The sequence below is a fragment of the Haplochromis burtoni genome, unplaced genomic scaffold, assembly GCF_018398535.1.
Source record: "Haplochromis burtoni strain Fernald_Lab_line unplaced genomic scaffold, NCSU_Asbu1 Contig_21, whole genome shotgun sequence".
NCBI lineage: Eukaryota > Metazoa > Chordata > Actinopteri > Cichliformes > Cichlidae > Haplochromis > Haplochromis burtoni.
The window spans coordinates 2489021-2513690 of record NW_024582382.1 but is presented as its reverse complement, the minus strand read 5'-3'; the positions used below and the strand labels follow the sequence as shown (position 1 = coordinate 2513690).

Below are 24670 nucleotides of genomic sequence, written 5' to 3'. Positions count from 1 at the left end.
AAAGTTTGATTTATCTGACTGCTTTGTTTCGCTTAATGTGCCTTATAATCCCGTGCACCTTATGGTCCGAAAAATACGTACTGCACACTGCAGTTTAATGTTGCAAAGCACCTCTTTTTAACTTCAGTGGATATTATACATGGTTATGCTCAGGATATGTCAGCCCATTTCTAACGGAAATGCCTTTTGGTTAAACTTTCAGCAAGGAATTTGCATTTGCACTGTTACATTTTTATAAAGCTTTAATGTACATAAAAACCAGCTTCTTGTTTAAGTGAAAATAAATGATAGGTTGTCTTTTTGCGCTAGTAATGTTGTGGAGTTGTATTTTGTCTCGCATCAATTATATCGTCAGTTATATCGTTATCGCAAATTTTCAAATATATATCGTGATAAATATTTTTGGCCATATCGCCCTGCTCTACTGTCTATGATGTATGATGTATACAGTTTACTTACAACAAAAGTATACAGCTTGCTGGCATTAGTCAAAGCCAGTCCATATGAATATTTTGTCTCATGAGAGAATATTTTTGTTGGAAAAAAAAGAGTAATGTGTGATTTTATAGTGCTATACAGTTATTCAGTTATTTTGTAACGTGGGAATGATTCCGCTTAAAAAAAGGCGAAGCTCTGGGAAGCTCAATTAGAACAGTGAAAGAAATGAACATGAACTCATTTTATATTTGTAGCTGTGAAATTAGATCAAAACGATAAACTGTGGAATGTGAGCTAACCTGTTTGTACTACTTTTTCACCTTGTACTGTGTGATATTGCACTCAAAAATAATCACGTGTAATGTGTTTTAATTTTATACATATTTTCCCTATATTTGGATTTCACAGAATGTCTCATACAGGTCCAAAACAAGCAAACACAACACATTTTAACGGCATAAAACAATAAGGCTTAATGACTCGTTTTAAATACATAACACATTTTTAATATGTAAACACACAGAGTTTATTTATAATTTATTTATAAAGGTTACAATAACAGTGCACATGTTTTAGCACTTATTCCCTTATTCATTAAGGGTTCATTTTAGAATTTATCAGCCATAAAAACCTATTTGTCCAAACTGTGATGAAGATTCATAACGCCTATGTTACATTGAGCTTGCACTAGTAAGATAAGAATAAGAACTTCTCTGCTTTCAAAAGACAAAGACCAAGTAAACCCTTTCCATCCTTCATTTATTAATAGACTGTTATTAAACTGCTCATTGGCTGACACTTAATGGCTCATTTTAGCCCTTTTATTGCTTTTATTTGAAAGAATATATTTATGACTTTTAATATAAAGAAACACTATTTTTATCTTTCAATATAGTTGAGAGTGCTTTGCTATTTTAAAGGCTTTAAATTATTGGATTTGACTGTACTGCTTCTGATTAGTAAGACACTGACCTCTTAAAAAAAGAAAAAAAAAAGGCTATTTAGGCGCTTAACAAATACCAAATGGTGGGTACCTCATCCTCACTGCCAGCTGGTCAATACTGTGAGAGTGCAGTGAAGCACACCTCCATGTATGACGCTTTTTAATTTGTCATTTCAACCCTCACATGAGAGACTACAGGTCAGATCCCACATGGCGTGGGTGATATATAAATAATTTTTCACACATTACTTGTTGTTTTCTTTTTAAAGTAAAACATTATTTTATGTAACTACTCACCTGAGAAAGTAATTGACTACATTACTTGTTATATTGTTTTCTAGTTACTTGTTGTAGCAAAACTTGAAATGTATTGTTACATAATTAACAGTTAACAATATAAATCTTAGGCCCCATTCCTATACACCGACATCAGTCCCTATTCTAATGATCATGTACATGTGATCTTTTTTTTTAGCATTTAAGAGTAAAGACAAGGCCATCAACACAAAGTAAAACTGAAAACGAGCTCAGAGACTTAAGTTATTGCCGCTGGGATTCTACTGAAACATATACAGGTAGAAATGGAGGCTGCAATGCAGGGTGGCTGGTCATCACTCTCGTTGTTACCTACTGAAGATCAGACTCTGGGACTGGTCTGGGACTGGCAGACACTTAGCCTTAACAAAACTCTGGGTTCTTCACAAGCTTTGTGTTGCTTACTAGGAGCCAGTGTTGTGCTGTCTGTGTAATGCAGTTGCTACTGCTCTGCTTGCAGTTGGCACCACTCTTGCCATTTTATGTTATTGTAACATAAGTCTGCTGGTAAAAAGGCATATTTGATTTTTTTTTCTGTCCATTCATTTAGGTAATTGACGAACCTTTGATACAATAGGAACATAATTTTAGCTGTAATGTGATTACTGGATTTAGTAAATCAATGCATAAAATGATATTATGTTACCAAAACATGTTATGCAGTTACAATAATATATTTTTTGTAACGTATTACACCAACCATTGGTCATTTGTATACTTTATTTTGTATTACCTTTGCTCTTCAGTCGTTCTCTTTAGCCCCTCTTTGGCCTGTATCTGTAACACGTCGTCCTTTCAGCATAGGAACAACCTGCACATCAATATCCATGAAGAATTTGTGTGACCGGCTTTAATTTTAGCTGTATAGTTCAGACTATGGAGGCCTTCAAAGGGATATTCCCATCTTTGATTGGACATCCAGAAAAGCTCTAAATTATAAATCCCATACATTCTGAAGTCTTTATGTACAATTTTACTGTTTTTCTAGAGAATCTATGACTAGTTTTTATATATAGGTTCCCTTATACCTTGTTGTGTTATGCCAGCTGGGATATAGTTGATAAATTATTCTATTGCAAGTTTGAAAAAATGAGATTTTAGGTGTGTGGCTTCAGATAATGCCATTGTTTCCAAAGATACTTCATGCCAGAACCTACAAAGATGCTGTTGCATTGTTGAAAGTCCTACAACTTGATCAAAATCAGCAAGACTAAATTGGCTGCTAGCTCAAATGGCCTTTATAGCCTCTGAGGAAAATAAAATACTGACTAACGCCTTTAAAACTTGATGAGCTTTTAACATTAGATTGCAGTGACTGACACCTTACTATTCAATCAGTATCCACAATTTTGAAGGTGTTTTATTTGAATAATATCTCGGGGAAAAAAAACCCAGAAAAACACTTCACACAACCCAAGAGCCTTAAGCAGATTTGTGAGTAAAGTAGTCAGAGATCCAACAAGGTCAGCCTGGTATCAGGCAACAGAGGATGAATAAAAAGTCAAGATATTTTACATGTTTTCACTACTGATTTTTTGCTTTTTGCATGTCTTTCACACCGTGATTGGCAACCTCACCCTGACCCTAACCCTAACCTTTTCACATGCAGAGTTAAAATATGCGTTATTAATTTACGCGATATGAAAAAATCTTTGACTTTAAAATATGTGCCGCACGAATCTCCCAACAGTCAATTTCTACTTATTAATTCAACTTATTTATTTTATGTCTACAAAAACATGCAAACTAACTACTAACTGATTTTTGAATAAGCACATATGTACTTTTAAGCAACTGCCGAATACATTGACGCTGTGGCGCGCAGTAAACATTTTGTCTTAATTGATGTTAGTAATGAACAAGGACATGCCTTCCATCTTTTGTTTCAAGGTCACTTTGTCATTACAGTCTTAAGCTGTGTCCCCTGGTCTTTATAAAGGACCAACTTACCATGAAAGAGTATCTGGGCCGAGGTGAGAAGGTGGCTGCTGTAACTAATGGGTTTATTTAATTTAATTTATTGCTCTGGCTGAGGCATCATATGAGACATGCTGGTCACTGTAAGATTGAGTTTTTTTCCATGAAAGAAAGAGAGATTAACCCTCTTTTCAAAAGGCCAGAATACACTCTCATGTCATGCTGTAATTTTTTTTTGGCTAGATAGCTGGATGTATAAATCCGCAGAACTAAATGAATATAGGTTTGTGGTGAAATAGGGTTCTCAAGCGTATTTTGTACAAGCCTTCTAATCAGCGTCACACTGGGGCCATGCATGCTGGGCTGGGAATCTGTAATAAATGAGGGCTTTGTCAACATGTCCACTGTTGGATGATGTAAAGTTGCGTCTTTTGATTTCAGTGTGTAAACTGAAAGGCACTTCAGCATATTTTTTTACAAGTAAATGTTTAGCATTCACTGCTATCTTTTTCATCTGTTAGGTATTTCTATGGATTGAGGAAGGCATTCTCTTTTTTTGCCTTGGGCGTATTAAAATAATTAATCTATCCTTAATACCATTATGGTGGCTACATGTCAGACCAGATCTCCCTCTTAACACATTGTCTCCAATTAACATTTTCCAAATTTCTGATACAATCTGCAGAATACAAATGAAGCAGTACTAACAGCTGCTAGCTCTGTGTTGTCTCTGCCCTGTGCAAATAGGGGTTTTTTTTCCTAATCTGTTTTGTAGTACACCTCATTTTTACAGGAATAAACATGCATGCTCTGCACACTGGGTAAACTCAACAAAGGCTTCAGGGTTTAGAAAATTAATGTGCCATGATAATTAGTTAAGCAATGGAGCAATGCCAGAGGAAGGGATTTCACACCTTGAGTCTAATAATATATACCATAATTCTCCCTGGTTGTAATGTGCATATGTTTCTTCATGTTATTTCATGGTGTCAGTGTTTAGTGATCATCTCTTACCAAGAGAGCATTTTAAAAAAAAACAAAAACAAAAAAACCATCTTTGTACGTGAGAATATTTTAATCCGTATCTGTTTGGATGTCATTAACAAATGTCATTGTTATACTTCATATATATGTATTCTATTTGGGGTGTCTGTATTTTTATCTTTTTGGAACATCTAAACTCAAAACAAATCATATGAAAGTGTAAAATGCTAAAACATCTAGTAACAGGATGTTCAATACACAGTACATTTTCAATGTAAAACTATTTGTGATCTCATGGACAACACTGAATACAACTCCAAGGACACAAACCAATACCTCTTTCTATCCTGCTAGCTAGTTGATTGCATGTAATTTCCCTCACCTGGCATTCCAGGTGTAAAACACTTCCTGATTACATCTTCAAAGTGAAAACCAGCAGGCCTTTAGGTGCAGAGGGCTTGGAAAGAGAAGTACTGCCTTAAACACTCAGCTACTTCCAGAACCATCAACTCTAATTACTATCGTCCATGCCAGTGAATGTTTTTCTTTTAAAAATGTCACTTAGTATTAGATTTTTTTTATATAAATGAAAGACCAATTTTAATTTATTTTATTGAGACTTGTCATTCTTTACTTCACAGAGAAATGTCTGTACAGATGCAGTGGCAAATTATTCAAATGGATAATGAGACAGTGGGTTGCACAGACACTTTGACATCAGACAGCGCTGCCCCCTGCCCTGTGTAAGTGCTAAACCACAGAGTCAGGCACGGGTCTTTTTCTCCATAAAATCTTTGCTTTTTGTTTCCTTAGTTTTTTTCTTTTTTCTTTCATTTGACTTTTGAAAGCTCTAACACTGAAAAGCACAACAATGTCCACCGCATGTTCTGCCAGTTTTTGAAAGTTGCTGGAGAAATCGTGCAGTGAAAATGAATGTAATCGCCAGACCTCCCATTGTTTTGATACCATTTAAAAAGAAGAACGAAAAAAAGTGTAGGTCTCAGAGCTGTGAACATGTAAAAGAAAATTACAGCCAAGTTCTGTAATTATGTCTGTTTGCGTTCGCTATGCATTTTTTGTGTCTTTATCCTGTCTATATCCTGCAGTTCATGTGTGAACCAAGAGTGAAATCTGACATATTACACATATTATTGACTTTTTTTTTAGCAAACACCTTTATACCAAACAACAACAATATTTAAATCACCAATGTTCTTTTGGGCAAGTCCTTCATGTGCATTTAGAACATCTCAGATCCACCAAGTGGGACTTCTGGAGTTATCCTGTGGTGTCAAACATGAGTACTTTGAATCTATTTTGATTCTGGTTATGGTTATGTTGCGTTGTGGGCTTCCACATGAAGCACTAGATCAGACCAACACTAGGATTTGAGGCCAGGCAAATGCTCTGAAGTCTTTCTCATGTTACTAAAGCCATTCTGCAAAGCTTTTGTAGTGAAGTTGCACACATTGTCTTGTAGGGGAGGCCATGTGGTCCAGTAGCACCGTTGAATTAAAATTTGTTTATCTAAATTTTCTTTACACACCTTACATACAATTTTGATTCAACTTCAAAATATTTTGGCCATGAAAGACAAAGAACTGTTTGGCCAGAGGGAGGGTAACCTCTTTGACCAAAGATAAGACCATATGTTAGATATTATGATCAGTTTTGCCCCCATAATTCAGACATAAAAAGATTCAGTGCACTTTTCCTGTTTGAATATTTTGGATATTGCTGAGGTGAATGATTGTGTATCGATGCCCACTCTTGATCTTGATGTGGCTGAGAGGGCTTAGGCCAATGTAGAACAGCTGTGGTTGTTAGTAAACCTAAGTCATAGACTTATTTGTAGTTAGTTCAGGAAGTGTATAGGTTAGTTTGCCTAGTCACACTCTTGGGTGATTACTTTACTGAGCAGTAGCTGGTTTTCTAACCCTGATCCTGTTGTTTCCAATGCCCTTCTGAGCTTTGTTCATGCTCTAATCCCTGTGCTTACTCAGTGTTGCTTCCTGTGTTACTTAACAGAAGCCTTCATGTTGTGGAGTGGCAGGTTATCACTCAGTATGTTGAAAGTGTTGTACCTTTGTGAGGATTCTTCATGGAAAAAAACATGGTCTTTCTTAGCCAGGCTGGGTGAGAAAGCACACTTCCTTGTGCTGCCAGGTGATCATGTCACCTTCTTCAGCCAGCAGGAGTGGATCATGTTAGGTCCTGGTGCTGCCCAGCTCTTCATGCCAGGCTATTTATTTTCTTGGCCTCTGCTTCTCTTCTGTGTCCCACTAGCCTAACAGCCAGAGCTGTGAGACTTTTGTTTGGTGAATTCTAAAGCCTTGTATTTCTTTTCCATCTAGCAATTGTCTATCACAGCATCCTAATGAATGAGTAACATCTTTTAGGGCTTTCTCGATCCCAGCTTTCAACCTGTTAAAGACCCATCATTTATTTTGCAATGGTATGGCTGAGTTAATTAGCTTTCATGATTGTGATAGTGGGTTTTATTAGTTAGCTTTGTTGTACAGTTCGAGCATTGATTTTTTGTAAGTTTTGCCACATATTTCACACTTGATCCAGTGAATGTATTTGTCATAATTGATGGTGGTGTATCATCATGCTCTTTAACACTGTTCTCCTATATCAGTGTCACCTTATGATCTCCATACTGTTCATTGGGGACATTACAAGCTCCAGTTGTAGTAGTAGTAACATCCTTCTATGAGGTTCTGAGTCAGAGTGATGTAAATCTGGTCATTTTTTTTTTCCTAGTGGATACTTTTATACCTGCCAATTTTTTTTCCAACAGGTGGACTCATCCACAGACACTTTGTTTTAATTCACTAACTACCCTTTGGATCGACTTCAAGCACACTTCGAAGAAATAAGAAATGACTATCCTTCTATGGTGTCTGAAGGCATCTGTGTCTGTGTTGATAGCCAAGTATTACCAAAGGTTTGCGCTGATTGGAATTCAAAACTCATTCCATTTCAATACTAAATTAAAAAAACAAACAGACAAACAAACAAAAGATGGTTACTATAGTTATATTATACTCTATGGTAACTGGAGTGATGTCCAGTTTTAATTTTAATAACTATCTAGACTGTGCCTGTCTAATATCTTAATAGTTTACTTTAATTTGTTATAATTTAATGTGATTGAAATATCTGAAACATTGCTGACTGTCTTAGCAAGATGTAACTTGTTCAGCAAGCTTAACAAGCATTTCAGATTAATTAGATTCTCTTCACCCCGGCACTGCTATGCAACAGTCCTACTTATTGTAACCAAGACCTTGTATGATTTTATAACTGAGGAATTTCATAAAGCTGCTGTTTTAAGCTGCTGTGTTCATCACCATAACATCAAATTTAAATATTTTGGTTTATGAAGCCTGTCAATTAAACTGAGTTCAGTTTTATTTAAAAATGATGATAACTGCCACCTCAAGGCACTTTATTTCATAGGGAAAAGACACTGGGATATTAGAGGGAAAACTCCAACAATGGGATGACCCCCTTAGCACTTAGTGACAATGGGAAGAAAAAAAACTGTTTAACAGGAAGAAACTAGGCTCAGGGAGGGGCATCCCTCTGACAAATTGGAGGTAAGGGAAAACAGAAGAGAGCAGAGGTAGATAGGACGAAGTTAAGACATGGGAGGGAACCAGGATTTAAAATTAATTAAAAAAGATGCAACAGTGACAAGACATGCAGCTTGTGGGGATAGGCTAATTGATTAATCCAAATTGTCACTAGGTGTGAATGTGAGTGTGAATGGTTGTCTGTCCCTGTGTGTTAGCCCTGCGACAGACTGGCGACCTGTCCAGGGTGTACCCCGCCTCTCGCCCTATGACAGCTGGGATAGGCTCCAGCGCCCCCCGCGACCCTGAAAAGGATAAACGGAAGCGAATGGATGGATGGAGATGCAACAGTGGTGTATAAATGCATGGACAGTGAAAAAGAGTGAAGGAAAAAAAAATGCTTGCATCATGACAATCCCCAGCAGTCTAAGCCTATTACAACATAACAAAGGTATGGTTAGCATCACCTGATCCAAACATAACTACAAGCTTCATCAAAATTCAAAGTTTTAAGGCTATTCTTAATACAATATGGTACTAAGAGTTCTTAATATATGATAGGTCAAGACCTTATAAGTGATATGTAGGCTTTTAAATTAAATCTGGATTTACAGGTAGCTAGTAAAGAAAAGCTAATATGGTAGAAATATGGTTTCCCTTTCTACTCCCTGTCTGAACTCTTATAGTCCTTTTCCACTAGTACCTAGTCGGCTAGTTACGGCTTGGTTTGGTTTTTAGGGTTTTAAGGAACTTTTAGAACAACCTGATAAAAATGTAGTAAATGCAACTGAGTGTTTCCTTTTCACTCACCTTTTTTTTTGTTTTGTTTGTTTTTCACTCACTATATGTTTATACACCGCTCTGCATTTTATCATTAGTTATCATTAATCTATAGTTCTCTTCCACAGCATGTCTTACTCCTGTCTTCCTAATACCTGCAGTATGCTATAATTCTATAGCAAAATACTATAGTGCAACCTGTGTTCAATGAATTTTAACAGGATAAAAAACCGCTCTGAGATTCCACTCTCAGAGGCCATAATAAGCCATTACTAAACTTCGCTAGTGCTGTATCTATACTGTAATGAATTGAGAAACCTGACTGGGATTCTTCAAATAAATCGCTCCTCTACAGATGATTAGTTAGCTGTTTTAAAACTGCTCTTATAAGACTTTTTGAAATAAAAGGAAGATTAAAAATCAGTCTATAATTAGCCAAAACACCTGGGTCAAGTAAAGGCTTTTTAAGTAATGCTTTAATTGCCACCATCTTAAAAGCATGTGCCCATAATAATAACCCATTAATAAAGATAAATATTTAAGGCTGAAGCATTAATTAATGGTAGGACTTCTTTGCTGTTTCCTAGGAATGGGGCATGAAGTAATTACTGAACTGAACTCAGAACCATCAATGTGTGAGAAAGATTTTAAATATCAGCAGATTTAAACATTGCTGTACACAATATATCTGTGCCATGCGCATAATTTCTATCTCTAATGTTGAAAATGTAAATTTTCTTTACTAGTTAAAGACTTTAAAATGAGATGAATACTCAGTTTAACAGAGCTCTGACTCTTTTCCATCCTGACTCCATTGCTGTACAGAAATCTGGGGTTATTCTTGTTTTAGAGAGAGAAAAATATTTTTTCCCAGCCAAACAACAGTCTTCTAAATTAGTGAAACTCCATTTTTCTCCTCCAGCTTATGGGTTATCTACTTTGCTTGTGAGTTATAACAGGCAGTCAAACACCTCTGATTTCGAAGCTTTGTCTTTTAGAGGAACCAAAATAACCAGAGTGAAGATGTAACACTATTAACAAAACAATCGACCTCTGAGGGAGTATGGTTTAGGTAGCTGTTCCTCGGTCTCAGCTGTATTTTTTTTTTCTAAACTTTTTATCACTAATACAGAATGATTAGCATGGTACAGAATTTTCCCTGCCAAATATCAACCTGATAGATTGTTGACCCTGTGTTTAAGAACACCCTAACACAGGTTTTACATGGACACATAACAGCTGCATGGCTGCCTACTGTGTTGGTGTCTTATGCATGAGATAAGCCTCTGGGTGTGAGTCTATCCTCTTCCGGGCTAGTGTTGTGGTTTGTTATTTATTTATTTCCTGAGTGGATTCACTGACTTGCCTGGCCTTTTGATTACTGCATTCCCTAATGCCTTGATTTAATGCACTCTTGGAGCTCAGATATTGTGCTGGCAGCCAAAGACCACTTCCTTCAACACTGCCCCATTAATAACAACAAATAAATCAGGGCATACTATGAATTTCCTCACTTGCATATTGGACCTATTTGGAAGTGCAATGGGGCCATCTTTATTACACAGGAGGTATAATGCCAAACAGTTATCTGTTTATACTTCAATCCCAAGTCCAAACCATGAAATGATCCATATCTGAATTAATTAAAGATGTTATTCCCCATGGGATACTTAAATTTATATTGCATTTAAAATCCACAGAGCGCCCAAAATTGATGTACTAAAATAAACTTATTTGATTTCTAAATGAATTTAGTGAGAGAATATAATCTCTCATATGACAGTATATTTGTTTCTATGTAGCTCAGTATGTGCAAATATGATTTCTTTACTGGCCTCCTTGAAATCTAAAATGGGATTTTTAAAAAGAAAAAAGAATCACGTTTGTAAAACTGTGACGTGCAATAGATTTGCCTTTGCAGGAGCCTGCTTTCTGCACATACAAATCAGATTTAATTTATCATCCAAGACAGAAGAATTATTATTGTTGTCAGCATGTGTTTATCTTGATTTGGCCCTGTATAATAAACTTCACTCAGCAAACACCTTTCATTGTATTCAAGTGCAAATGTGGGATCGAACCTTGTGTGTCTTGAGTTGAAACTGTAAACAATGCCAAATATCTTCTTCTGTTACCTGCACAGTCAGTTTCTTTGTAGCATGGATGTAAATTGCCTTTAAATCAGCAAAGCTAATTATCTGTGAAGGACAGAACTGACTGAAAACAGGGCACCTGTTTAAATGAGAAACTTCTTAATGACTGAAGGTGTTCATAATTCCCCAAACTTAGATCTGAGTTATGCATATTTATTCAGTGAGCCGGTGTTTGCTCTAGCTATGGCCATAAAGTCCAGCATACCATTCAAAAATGATATTAAGTAGAAATTTATAGTAAATTTTGAAAAAGTGAAATTAAGGCCAGTGTAAACAAGTAATAGAAGATCAATAAATACAAATGAGGAAAAAACTGGACACCATTTATATACTTATAGTCATTTGTATTGTTTATATACCATTAATCTCCCAAGTATTCCCCTTTTCCCTCTTCACGTTAAAGCATAAACTGCTGCAGGCTGCTCTTATGCAACTAGCTCTGTCCATCCTGTAACAGAGGAAAGCATACACCATGTTCACATAATCCTCCCTTTAAAAGAAAGATGGAAAAATATAACAATATAGGACACTATTGTTCGTGGATGAAAATATATTTTTATGTATGTAATTATGGCGTTCTGATTTTGCCTTGGGTCGAATGTCAATTTCAACCTCCCATTGAAATAAAGCTGAAGTAATTAAAGGCTCTGCATTAATTACATAAATGAAAGGGTTCTTGATAATAGACATAAACACCATCAAAGTAACAGTAGAAACTTAATGCAAATGGGATCCTTAGAGAAATGGTGTGCTTAAGTGTGGTGTGTGATTGTGTGTGTATGTGTCTGTGTGTTAACATGAGGACTTCTATATGATTCCTGATGATGATGATTCTGTTTTTTCAATGAAATTCAAACATGTTGGCCTGCCCAGCTGAATAATCAGCATCATTAGCCATTCTTTCTTTTTTCGTTCTTTTAAAATGTACAAACCCACTATAGAAGAGATGATTTTAAAGTGATTTAAAGGTTAGCCAATGAAACGGCTTTAAGAGAGCAGATTTTTTCTGAGATGTTAAGATATATGAATTATGTAGAATGCAATTTTTCCAGTATTTATCATTATATGTGATATTCTTTTCTGCATTTGGGGAGGCAGGGGGTGCATGCATGACATTAGATATATTTAGGTTTCAAAATTACCAACAGCTGATTTAAATACTTTAGTGACAAAAAACATTGGCCAATTATCCGTTTTTCAGTTGTTCAATCACAATAATCTCATTACAACTCTGCAGTCAATGTAAGTGTATGCTAAGAATACAATTGGGAGACGGAGAGTGAATGGATCTCGTGTTTTCACTTCCATGCTCAACTAAATTATGCACTGGAGCATTGTTTATCCATCAAACTAGGCCCTGTTCCAGCAATCCACTCACAAAGAAATTCAGAATTAATTGGCAAGACTAAAGTAGAGGCAAAGCAAACAGACAACTTTCTTTCTCTGTCCATGAGGCAAAAAATATCCAGTAAGGGAAAAGCCAGCACTTGCTGTGTTTTATGTCTCATCCTCTCGGTTCTTATGCCAGAACACACTTGCTCTGTAGAGTGTTTAACCTCTGCACCTCCAGTTCCCTAAGACTCCAGCTGGAATATCCTGAGTAAAATTAATGTCATATGGTGAGCAGCGATTGAGGAGCCAAATGAAGGATCATGAATAACGGTCTGATAATTAGGCTCTGCTGCTGCTCTCTGTCGTCCCTTAGATCTGGGGACAGAGAAGGAATGGGAGTCAGGCAGGAAGAAAGTAACAGAGCTTACTCAGCAGAAGACCCATTTGAAGCAGAGTCACACACCACCTTCTACTTTCTATTCTTATAATTGGCCTTTAGTATACTGTTAAAGGACCTGCTGAGACAGATTGCATGTAAGTCACCTGTTTGTTCGTTGTTGTTGTTTTTAAGTAATTCTTCAACTTTGCTGTCAGTGGACCTCGTAGACTGTATTGTTCATGCTTGAGAGAAAGCAGAGGGGAGGGACTGCTGAGGAGTGCACCTTGGTGAGAACTGTGTTTACCCATAAGCCACTCAGCACAGTGACACATGCTTTCACTTTGACTAATAAATCATTGAAGGTCTGATGTGCATCAATGGGAATGCAGTGTCAGTTTTGATACTTGATTAGCATTTCTGTCACTTCGCCTTACGTTTAACACAACTCCAGCTGTGCAACTCAATTGACATTGCTCATGGTCATGACTATGACGAGCTATTCCTCAATCTGGCAGCTGATCGTGGCAACACATTGGCAAATGTGTAATTTCACTGAATATTTGAAAGAAAACTGTTTGTATCCAGTATACTGTAGTAATTAGAATATCTTGTTGTTCCTGGATTCTATTAAAGCATTTTTACATGATTTACAGTTCAAAATAAACCTTATTCAGCTTATGTTTTAAGACGCCTCTGTTAGGGCTAGCGGGTCGGACTCAAGCGTAAGCAGCGGGTCACGTTTACAATCTTTAACTTTATTGAACACCAAGTGCTATTTACAAAGTGAGGGATTTGGGGAAGGGCTCCAACGGATCCACGAGTTGATGGGGAAAGGGACGGGTGCTCCACACTCGCGGGGTCTCAGTCGCTCCTCACACTCCGCTCTCAGCTATCACTCATGCTCAATCCTCCAAACTGCAGGGAACAGGAAGGGTCCAGGAATCTGAAGACAGGAAGGGAAGCAATCACTAAAGGTACGCAATATTGGACACGAATCTATAAGCCGGGATTCACACTAACGTGGTAATTCAATATCCCAGCGACGAGAGGCTCTGAGCTCCTGCCTTTAGTAGTGTCCAGAAACAGTGATAAGCTACAGGTGAGTGATTAGTGGCAGATGTGCATGCCAAAGGCAGGAGCCCGAGGAGAGCTCCGCCCCGGCCGAGTGATGCAGGAGCAGAAGGGAGGAGAAACGAGAATAAAACAAAAACACATGTAGCCTAGCAGGGCTGGCCGGGCAGACACAGGGGCCATGACAACCTCAGTTTATCCCTCGTCTCAGTTGAGCTGTTTTAATTTGTTTTTGTTCGTTTTTTCTTGTTTTTTTGCTTCCCAATTGGCTGTCCCTTGCAAACTGAAAGTTTGAAAGAAAGGTGGCCCTGTAGCCAGAGTTGCTATTTATCCTTCAGCTGCCGATGTGACTCAGGTTTGTTTGTAGAAAATGAATTTGCTCACAAAAAAGTTAAAAATGTCACACAAGGCTTAAAAACGATACTCATCTCAATGTCCTCAACAAGACACCAGATGAGACAGTGTATCTAGTTTTGAGAGGACTCACAAGATCTTTTAAATGATCCATAATTCACTGAGTAGCACAATTTGTTTTAAAGATTTTTGGAAAAGAATGCTACTAAGCTTAGGAAAACGTCAGGCACTCAAGGTTTGACATGCTTAAAAAACATTACCTAGCTAATTTTATTCATCATTGTGTTCTGATGGTGCAATATTCAGTGCAATTTACCACGCTATCCTCAGTTTTACACACCACAATGTGCCACAATCCCTGAAGATTCACTATTTTTGAAAGTCTGGTCCGAACAGTCATGACACGTTAAAAGTTGTAATCACACATGCTGCCCATTCAAGCGTTTCAATGAACGGTAGCTGAACTTTTTAACCCCGTCTTCTTGTTAATACTCATGCTTTATTTATACACTTTATGACTCACAGATTAAAGTGAGCTGTTTGCGTGCCCAGTAATGTGGAAATTGTGGAGTGTATATTAAGCAGCATGGAGTATGTGGTTCACAACTCCCCTTAGAATATTATGTAAACAGTGTGCCTCTGTACACATATGGGATTTAGCATCCTGTCTTAGCATATGTTAACCTAGACTCATCTACCCCATCTGTTAAACTCAATTCAAAACAGCAAAGGATGTAGTGGGGTCTGTGGCACAGACTATGCAGTCAAACTGATGAAACATCAAATGTTTCTGCATACACTGATAGACAGCATCTTAGCTTACACAACCCTGCTCTTAGCAGAAGCATAAAGTGAATGAAATTATGAAAAAGAACAAATATTGTCACAAAAAAAGACTCCTTTATTCAAATGGATAAAATAGCACTCTCACAGCTGACCCCTTTTAAAGTGAATATATATCACTTTTGTGCTTTGGAAAACAGAATTATTTAGACTGTTCATAGGATCAAAGGTAATGTAGCAGTGACCTTGGAATTCAACTATAATTTAATTGAGGTAAGTGCTTGAGCCACATTTTCATGCACACTGTTAATATGGTAATGAGAGGATATGTTAATATCCACCTTCATTCTTGTCCTCATTCATCCTTGCTGTAGTGATACCTGTCCGTGGTAATGCCTGCTGCTTCCCTCCTGATAGAGGCTGTCCTGCCCCATCACTAACAGTAATGCTGTCACGTCAGAGCTAGAGGCAGCATGCACTTAACCCTTTCATGGGCATCACCAGCTTCCACTTAAAAATATTATCTGCATATATGCATGCAGCTATGCAGCATTCCATAGCTAGAGGTTTAACAGAAACATTTGAATTAGTGGCAATATGTCTGTGTAGATTCTCAGGCATCCAGGTCATGGTAATCTAAGGAGCTTGAAAAGAATAGAGACTGGACTTTTGCCTCTTATCCGAGAAGCTTCTTCAGTTCTAAGACTAAATGATGGAGAGTCCCAGTTTTTTAAGTCGTCGTGGGAGTTGTCCACACTATTTATCATGTGGCTCATCAGAGGTTTGGGGTTTTGGATGAAACCACTGTAATACCTTGCCTCACCCTATCATGTGACTTACTGAGATCGTCTGGTGCAAGATGTGAGGAAGGGATCTCAAACCTGGATTATAGGTGGCAGACAGTTGGTGTCGTGAGCCACACCGTCTGTTCAAAGGTGGTCGTTCACAGTGGACACAGATTGATTCTTTAACTCCTCTTTCAAACATCTATCTTCTCTATCCAAAATGTGAACATTAGCATCCTCAAAAGAGTGACTTTTATCCTGTAGGTGCAGATGTACAGCTGAGTCTTGTCGAGGAGGTTCTTCGATGTTGCTGCATGCGTTTATGAAGTGGCTCTTTGGTTTGTCCATTGTAGAAGTCTGAGCACTCATCACTGCACAGCACAGCATAAATTTCATTGTTTAGTTTGTGTTTGGGAGTTTTGTCCTCAGGATGAAGCATTTTTTGTCTGAGTGTGTGGCTGGGTTTGAAGTGAGTACACAGTAAGGGATGGCTAGGCGGGGTCCCTTTGAAAGAGCCGAGCTTTACTTTCCACTTCCCTAATGTAAAGGTTGGCTACAATGATTGACACTGGGGAGCCCATGACACATGCATGTTTTTGTCTGTAGAAACTCTTGATTTATTTAAAATATGTGGTGGTCAGGCAGAGGTCTAACAATGCGCAAATCTGATCGGCGTTTTCTAAAGAGCTGTCCTGCTGTAGTTGTTTTCTGTCTCTACTATCTCAACTGTACGTATGAAAGTGAAGTGAAGAGTGAGACACTATGGTTTCATCTGTATCCAGTGTAAGTTTCTGGACCTTGTTGATAAAGCAAAGTCCAACTGTTTGAGGCTATATAAATGTCAGTGGATAAAGCAGCCATTTACTGTTTCATTCATTCATACATACATTTTGTACAGGCATTATTACACCTGTGCAATAACAAGTATAAACTATCTGTTGAGGTTATGAGGTGTATCACAAAATGAAGTTCTTTAATTAACTGCTGTAATTACTGTAATTACTGTGTGAAGGTTCAGTGTGACGTTTTACAACATTAATTCTGTCCATTTTTCAGATCATCTTTAAACAAGCATACAAGAAAAGTGAAGAGGCATTGTAGTATTGCTCCTGTGTTTGCACAGGGAGTAATATCATACTACATTTCATAATAGAAATAAATAAAAGATTAAAATAAAGGCCTTTTTTTATATACATATCTCATACAAAACACTGAGACTACTCAGTTATTTACACTGACAAAGAAAGGCATCAGAACAACATTTCAACAAGGTACATAAAACATCTTCTCTTCTCCAAAAAAAAAAAAAAAAAGCCAAGGTCAACGGTTTACAGAATTATTTTTGTAAAACAACTAATTGCTCCCATTGGTTTAAAACACATCTAGTGATTCACTGGCAATGTGTCCTCATCTCTAATCCACCTGCAACCCTGAAGTATACATAAAGAAAATGGATGGCTTCAAACATTGAGAAAAGTAGTTTATTTATCTTTAAATTTTCAAAACAATCCTTTAGCATCCCATGTCGGCATCGATTCAATAAGACAGTCATTTATTGGTCTTGTGTACAAATAAAAAGTGAAATGCAGGCTCTATTACATGTTCTGCATCACCTTATATTTTCAGTCTTTCATTGTTTCATGTACTCGCTAACTTTATATATTAACAACACTGGTAATGCACTCAATAGTTACAATGTTCTTGTTGCATTTTTGCAAAGGGCATCTAGTCTCCAAATATTTTTGATCACTGTGATTTCCTTGATTTAGAATTGTTAGTACATTAGTGGAACAAAATCCCGTTGATCAATGTGTGACACACAGTTTTCCATGGCAACAATAAACGACTTTTTCACTCAGCTCTAGCTAATCAAAATCAGCTCTTGACACTGCACAACAGATTAGCAAAAGAACTACCATTAAGTCAAAGAAAATAATGAGTCTCACTGCTTCCAACATTATTCAGCTCAAAAATGTTAATTTAATTTAATACTCTCTGATGGTGGGTAAATAGTCCTACATATAAATGCAAAATGTGCTGAAGACAACTGGAATGTCTTTTATTATATTTTTACAATAGGAATCAATACAGATGCTGAGTTGGGCGTTTTACGTAATACTAACACCCAGACTGATCCAGTGATTAACATTAAGTGAAGCTTGGTCTATTCCTAACTCATACTAATCTACTTTCAAAGAGGCCTTGGTGCCCATCAACTAAGACTGTTTAATAAAAATGGAGCACAAACTACTGCCACAGGGATCATTTTACTGCCTGCTCTATTTTCAACACCACATTTTTTTTCTGTCTTAAATGTGTAACATCACTGTTTTTCTTGTGAGCTGTAAGCACTGAGTTTATGCCCACAGCAGTTTGATGACTAAATCCTTCCAATGTAGGCAATAAATTGAACAATGATGAATACTCCTCCTAACATGCTGCTTATTTTATGTGGCCAGTGTAGACAAGATGCTAATTTACAAATGCATAGCATATAGCAGCGGTCCCCAACCCCCGGGCCACGGACCAGTACCGGTCCTTTAGCCGTTTGGTACCGGGCCGCGAGAGCTGAGGCTCGGGTGTGAAATGTATGGTTTTCAGGGTTTTTTATTGGTTTTTAGCGTTATTTTGTTATCGTTTTTATCGTTAACTCGGTTTTCCTGGGTCTTTTCACGTATGTTATGAATAAATCTTCTTTTTTCTGTACTGGTATTGGTTTTATTTTGTTGTATTTATCTGTGACACCTTAAAGGCCGGTCCGTGAAAATATTGTCGGGAATAAACCGCTCCATGGCGCAAAAAAGTTTGGAGACCGCTGGCATACAGTACTTGTTGAGATTACCTGAAGATAATGCTGGTGATCAAGGGATATTGCTTTACTAGGAAAGACAAACCATTGTGAAATCTTTAAATCAACTTTTTAGATTATATTTTCACGGCAAGATAACATTAAATGCTGGTCATATCTCTAATAATAAGGATTCATGTTCACAGATTCCATTTTCTACGCAAAAACTTTAAAGTTCAGTGTTGGTGACTCTCTGGTGACTCGATCTAAGAAGGGTTTTCTTTCTAATCCTTTTTTATGCTTGCACTGCGAAGAAATAGCTTGTGACATAAACACTTTCAACCGTACGTTGCTGAACCATTTAACCATACCTGCACAATGAATAATGAAGGAGAAACTGATCCTGGCTGTCAGTGGCAGCTCAGTTATTTACGATCTAACAACAAAAAAAGATAAATCTGTAACCAAGCAACATGAAGCACTTTTGAGAAGTACTCTGAAAATGAGGCCATGGGAGGCCTAATGGATACAAAACAAGGTTGCAAAACTTTGCTTTCAATGGTAACAGGCATACGGTTGCACGGGTTTCATGTTCGGGTTATTTCGTAACGTTTAAAATGGATTTTTCAGTGATGAGTGTATTTTTCATAGATTACAGGCTACAGTTTGAAGGTTAGCAGAATTAGCAACTACTTAAATCTAACAAAATATGGATACTTTGATACTATAACTAAACTTGACCTTGTTAGGGTTAGAGATGAGTGATTATTCTTTTTTGTGATTTCACAGCTTTCAAGCTTCAATCTTTGTGTTTGAAAGCCTTGAAATTGTGAGTAAATCTGAGCTTTCTAAGGGATAACTAATATAATTAGGATCTAATAGAGCAAAAGTAGTTTTTGGTTATGTTCATCAAGGTTTTTAATTTGAAGAACTGCAAACTTATATAAATTCAGGGTTTTATTGGCAAGAATAAGCTAATTACCATTAAAATGTTTAAATTATTTAGAGAAACAATTATACTGCTAACCACAAATCCTTAAGGAGACAGCCATACAAAACGGAAGTTGGGTTGTTTTTTTTACATAATGCAATATTGTAATTATTTGTGCTCACTCATGGATTTGTTTGTTTGTTCTGCATGTAATAGCACTACCCCACTAGACAAGTCTAGGTTTGGTGGTTTTCTCTGATTCTCTTCCAGAGTTTATCAAAGAATACTCTGTGTGGCTTGACCCCTGCTTTAAGCATTTTGGCCTACATTGCGCTGAACAAAGTACATCTTCTTTGTCTTCCCCTGTGAGAGTCTCTGAATCAGAACATAATGGATTCAAAAAACAAATGCTGCTAGGAGAAAAATGCTTTTGGCTATGTCTGATGCGGCTTCTTTTTACGTCATAATAATTATTTCTTAGTGTATACTTATTTTGGACATGGCTATGTGGCTATACAATGGTCCTCTTAAATTGGAATGGTATTCTTGAAGACCAGCGAGTGAAGTCAAACGGCTTAAAATTAAAGTGTGACATAGTTTTCAAATCTTCTTATCTTTACAGCAAAGACAAATTATATAGTACTGCCACACAGACGTCTACAATCAGTTGTAATTTTGTTATTCTTTTTCGTTAAACAACTCAAGCATCTGAAACTTTGGAATAGATAGTTATTACATCATTTTGATTCTTGAAAATAAAATTGCATAGGCCGACTGAATTATTAGGTAACACTGACAATCAGCATTCACCTTTATTAGGGAGAAATTTAAAAGACTTTGTCCACAATGGGAAAAAGAGCTTAATGTTGAGTGGATATTTTTTAAACATCAGGTTTACAAATCACTCTGTGTTTGTGTCTGCCATGTTGCTGTTGAGTGTTGCAACAGTAATAGCATTTTAAAGCTAGCAGCTGTGAATCTGCCCTACTGTTAGAGGCTCTGACAGGTTTAGTGGCACAACTGCATTAACCCAATGCTGAGGGAAAGAGCTGAGTCTGCCAGTCCCCAGCACCATTTTCACACACTGTTCTCACACTGGACAAAGCCTCACACTTTGATCTGTTGAGTGAGTTCTGCCAGAGAGTCTTAACTGCCTCTGACTTTCCTCCTCGGGCTCCTCTCCAGCTCAGATGTGCGCTTATGGAAAATAAAGAAGAGCTGAAAGGTTTAGGTTGAATTTGTTTTACTGTCACTGTAGGCAAATTAGTAATTCTCACTTAATGTTCATCACCATGATAACTGACATAAATTCAATTACGTTATGCCTATATTAACATATGCTATTGAAGGTGTAAAATTCATATTTTAGATAAGCTGGCTCATGATTTGCAGGAAATGGAAAGCCTTTTGATGGTGTGCTCAGTTAACAGCTTTGTGACATTAAATTACTCTTTCTACACATGTTTGTATCACGCATTGTTCCTAAAGACGAATCTAATGAGGTTCACTCCCATTTTTGCCACAGTATTTTAGATTTTTCGTTAAAAAAAAGTCTTCATAAAAAGTCAGTGGAAGCAAAGTCAAAGAGGTGTAAGCTGAAGAGGGGGAAATTTCTCTCCGTTATCATTTTTAATGGGGTATAATTTCATTATGAAACAATTTCTTTCTAAGGACACTGTAACTATAGAAATGCAATGCCAATTTGGGTTTATTGAAGGTCAGATATTTGGAGTGATTATTGCTCTGCGTCTGTGTAATTATATAGTTGAATAGCTAATTAAAATCCTTGTTAGAGGTTACGATATTCCTTTTTATTTACCTTCTCTCTGTGGACTTCTTTGGTCTTGTCAATCCTTACAGGGGTCATCTTACAGACACAGACTCACTCACACACACACACACACACACACAACACACACACACACACACACACACACCACACACACACACACACACACTGCACACACACACACGACCAGCTCACCACTGTTTGCTACCATTTCTGTTCATGTCATTCTGGTTGAATAAGAGATAGCACTGAATTACAAAAAAGACAATACTGGATGTTTGCACTCAGCCATACTGAGGTTATGGTCTGGGGAAGCTGATTAAATACCATGGGAGCTTCTTTCCAGCCAGCTTAATCAGGCATACAGTATGTGGGTGAACACTATCCCATGGTGTTCACACCCGCCTATACTAAAGAATGAAATTAGCCGCACATCCCACATCCCGAAGTCTTTTCTCTGCAGTTTCTGTGCATTTTCTTTGCCACACAAAGTAATTGCATTTGTTATCTATTATTATCTATTAGGTTGTACTTTGTGTTATTTAGAGAAGTGCAGGCACCAGACACCTAAAGCTATAAGAAGAGTCCACCAAATGAATGCGTCAATGCCTGCACCTACAGTACCTATCAGTACTGAAAATCCAATTCCCAGGTGGAACTGTGGGAAGGTAGGAGGAAATGTGTGGATCTTAAAATACATCTTTTGTTGCGTAAAAAAAAAAAAAGTACACTGAGCGAATGTGAATGGATCACTCATTGTATGTGACCTATTTGTGTTTTGTTACTTCACTTAGAGATAATTTCATGTTTCCTTGTACCTTAAAAACCTTAAAAACAGAATATATTATATATATATATAATTTGCTCTGGACTTTTTGTCCAGAGCAAATGATGCAGTTGCATACAGCACATTCCTTTTTGAATGTGCTGACTGCAGGGGTCAAATTTTGCAACTTACTCTAAACACCTCACTAGCGCTGACTTAAGACAGCTAAGATCTGATCAAACCTTTAAATGCATAGCAACAATCTATGCACACTGACAGTAGAGACACGGGTGTTAAAAACGTGCGACATAGGCGTCGCGCTGGTGATGACAATTTCACAGATGTGGCATTTTCATGAAATGATGGAACATGGGCATATACATCTGCCTGTACATGTAATCTCAAGCCTCAATAGCTGCACACAAGAAAAAAGACATTACAGGCAAAAAAAGACACAGTCTACATGCATTTATCTTACTGAGATGCACACAAGGACTTTTGCATGTTCGAAAGATGTTTCGTGCTTTTGAGTCTTACCTCATTTACTTTGCTCTATATGTTCAGATCTATTACAAAATAAAATGTCTGTAATAATACAGGTTACACTGGTGAAGATTGTCTGTAACAGGTGAAATTATGAGGTCCAAGAGTTTGCTACTGAATGTATCTGCATCTTACATAAAAAGATTAGCAGGAGTTAAATTTTGTTTAACTGACTTTATTTTATACTTGCTGCTTTATAAAGCAGTTCCATCACAATGCTTTGTGCACCCTGTGATAACTTGAATCAAAAAGGCTGAAGAGAGAAACCTTATAGACTATTGGTGTCCTTTTTGTAGCATCTCCACTCTATGTAACTATGGAGCATGTGAATTTCTCTTGAAATGATACATTTAGCCAAACAAAAAGTTAATAATTGCTTTTTAGTATTTGCACCAGCATAATTTCTCTTTCTCAGTGGTCCTTAGGACCAGTATTGAAGAGCTGCAAAGCTTAGCTTTCAGGTACTTCTTCTATTCTGAAGTGGAGCTCTTTGCTGCTGACAGTTCTTGTCCTTTTCAGCCACGAAATCAAAGTAACTCAAAAACTTCGAAAACTTCAATGATTCCCTCTGTGCCATTTCACCAGATGAGCTATGCACATGCCCGCAAACAACTGTAGTATGGAATGCTTTCCTCCAAGAAATAGATATGGAGCAAACAAACCACAAATGCTTGAGTGATTTTATTTTTTGTTTCATGTTTTGTGGCAACAGCCCGAACAGTGAGAATGTGATATCACCTTAACAGTAGCAAACTGCTTATTTTAGAAAGTAACTATATGGCTACATGCCTGGTGAAAATCAGGATTATTTAGTAAAATAAAAAAAATCTGTGGACTCTGATGATGGTTTACGATGCATTTGCCCACAGAATTCATTTTTTTCAGGATAAGATAATTAATTTTGTCATAATAACCACTTTTGAAGGTTAACCACTTCTAAAAGGCCAATTCCCCAATTATTACAAGCTTCTCCTCTGCTTTTCAGTTCCTACATTAATGAGATCACCACAGTTTTTCTGCAAAACTTAGACCTTTAACTTGCACTTACTCACATTACCACAAGAGGTTGCCTATGTAAACAGCAATAGTTTTTAATCCCCCTTAAAAACATGTGACTCCCCATGAAAAACTGAGGATTCTTTCTGTCTCAATATGAAGAGAGATATTGCTTTTAATCTTCGGTCTGTATTCTTATTGTTAAACTATATTATATGTAAAGCAGTCATGAATTTTATCACAGCTTACCTTGTATTCCTATATGAACAGCCGTGATTGACAATTCACCAGCACAACAGGTACTATACAGCAATATCAGAAAGTGATAAAATACATATGATGTATCGGATTCTTTTTTTTATGTCACAGCTGTTGTTGTGTCCTCCCCCATATACCAAAACGTATACTGTGGCGGTGTTTACCTACTTTTAACCAATCAGAACCACACCACAAATGTACTGGCACAGCAGCTCTGCATGGAGGGGGGGTTCACTAAAGATGCCACACTGTGCACGTCCATTGATGCTTTAGAAAAAGCTCGAAAGCCACAGCTGATCCTCTCTCATTTCAGTGCACTCAGCACATTGGGCCCATAATGCCTTGAGTGCTTGCCTGAGCTACATGACATCACTCAGTGTAGCTGCTCTCCAATTCTTAGTTTCTCTTCTGATATCCAGGGCAACAAGAATAGAATAACTGAAAAAGAAAAAGGGGTCTTGGCAAGGGGAGGCAAAACAAGAAAAAGCTTGCCCCGGGCATAGCACACCAGAAAGCTCTCTGTGGTACACACTAATCTGACCACCCACTAGTGGTGACCCATGTATTCCCTGCGTGAGCATCATACTCTAGCGCAAGCCCACCCCTCCATCACTGTCACATGCTGCACTAATGAGTGCCAGGAGGCATGAGGTCAATGACTAAGCTGATTTGCCTACTGATAAGTGATTGCCAGGAGGTACAGCAGTGGAGAAACTGAAAAAAAGTGTTCCTGCATTTGTAAGGATGAGTTTGACTCCCTTCTCCTAAAAACATATTGAGAAAA

General features: G+C 37.4%; 1 protein-coding gene and 1 long non-coding RNA gene across 2 annotated transcripts in view; both read left to right on the top strand.

Annotated features, from left to right (window-relative positions):
- The window catches only part of hs3st4 (heparan sulfate (glucosamine) 3-O-sulfotransferase 4), a 90032-nt gene that overhangs the window by 16111 nt on the left and 49251 nt on the right, over positions 1 to 24670 (top strand). The gene's annotated exons all lie outside the window — the stretch shown is intronic.
- Positions 21505 to 24670, top strand: part of LOC121814132 — a 25510-nt gene continuing 22344 nt past the window's right edge. Inside the window, exon 1 of the long non-coding RNA XR_006054114.1 lies at positions 21505 to 21975. This is a non-coding gene — a long non-coding RNA (uncharacterized LOC121814132). The remainder of the gene's footprint in view (positions 21976 to 24670) is intronic.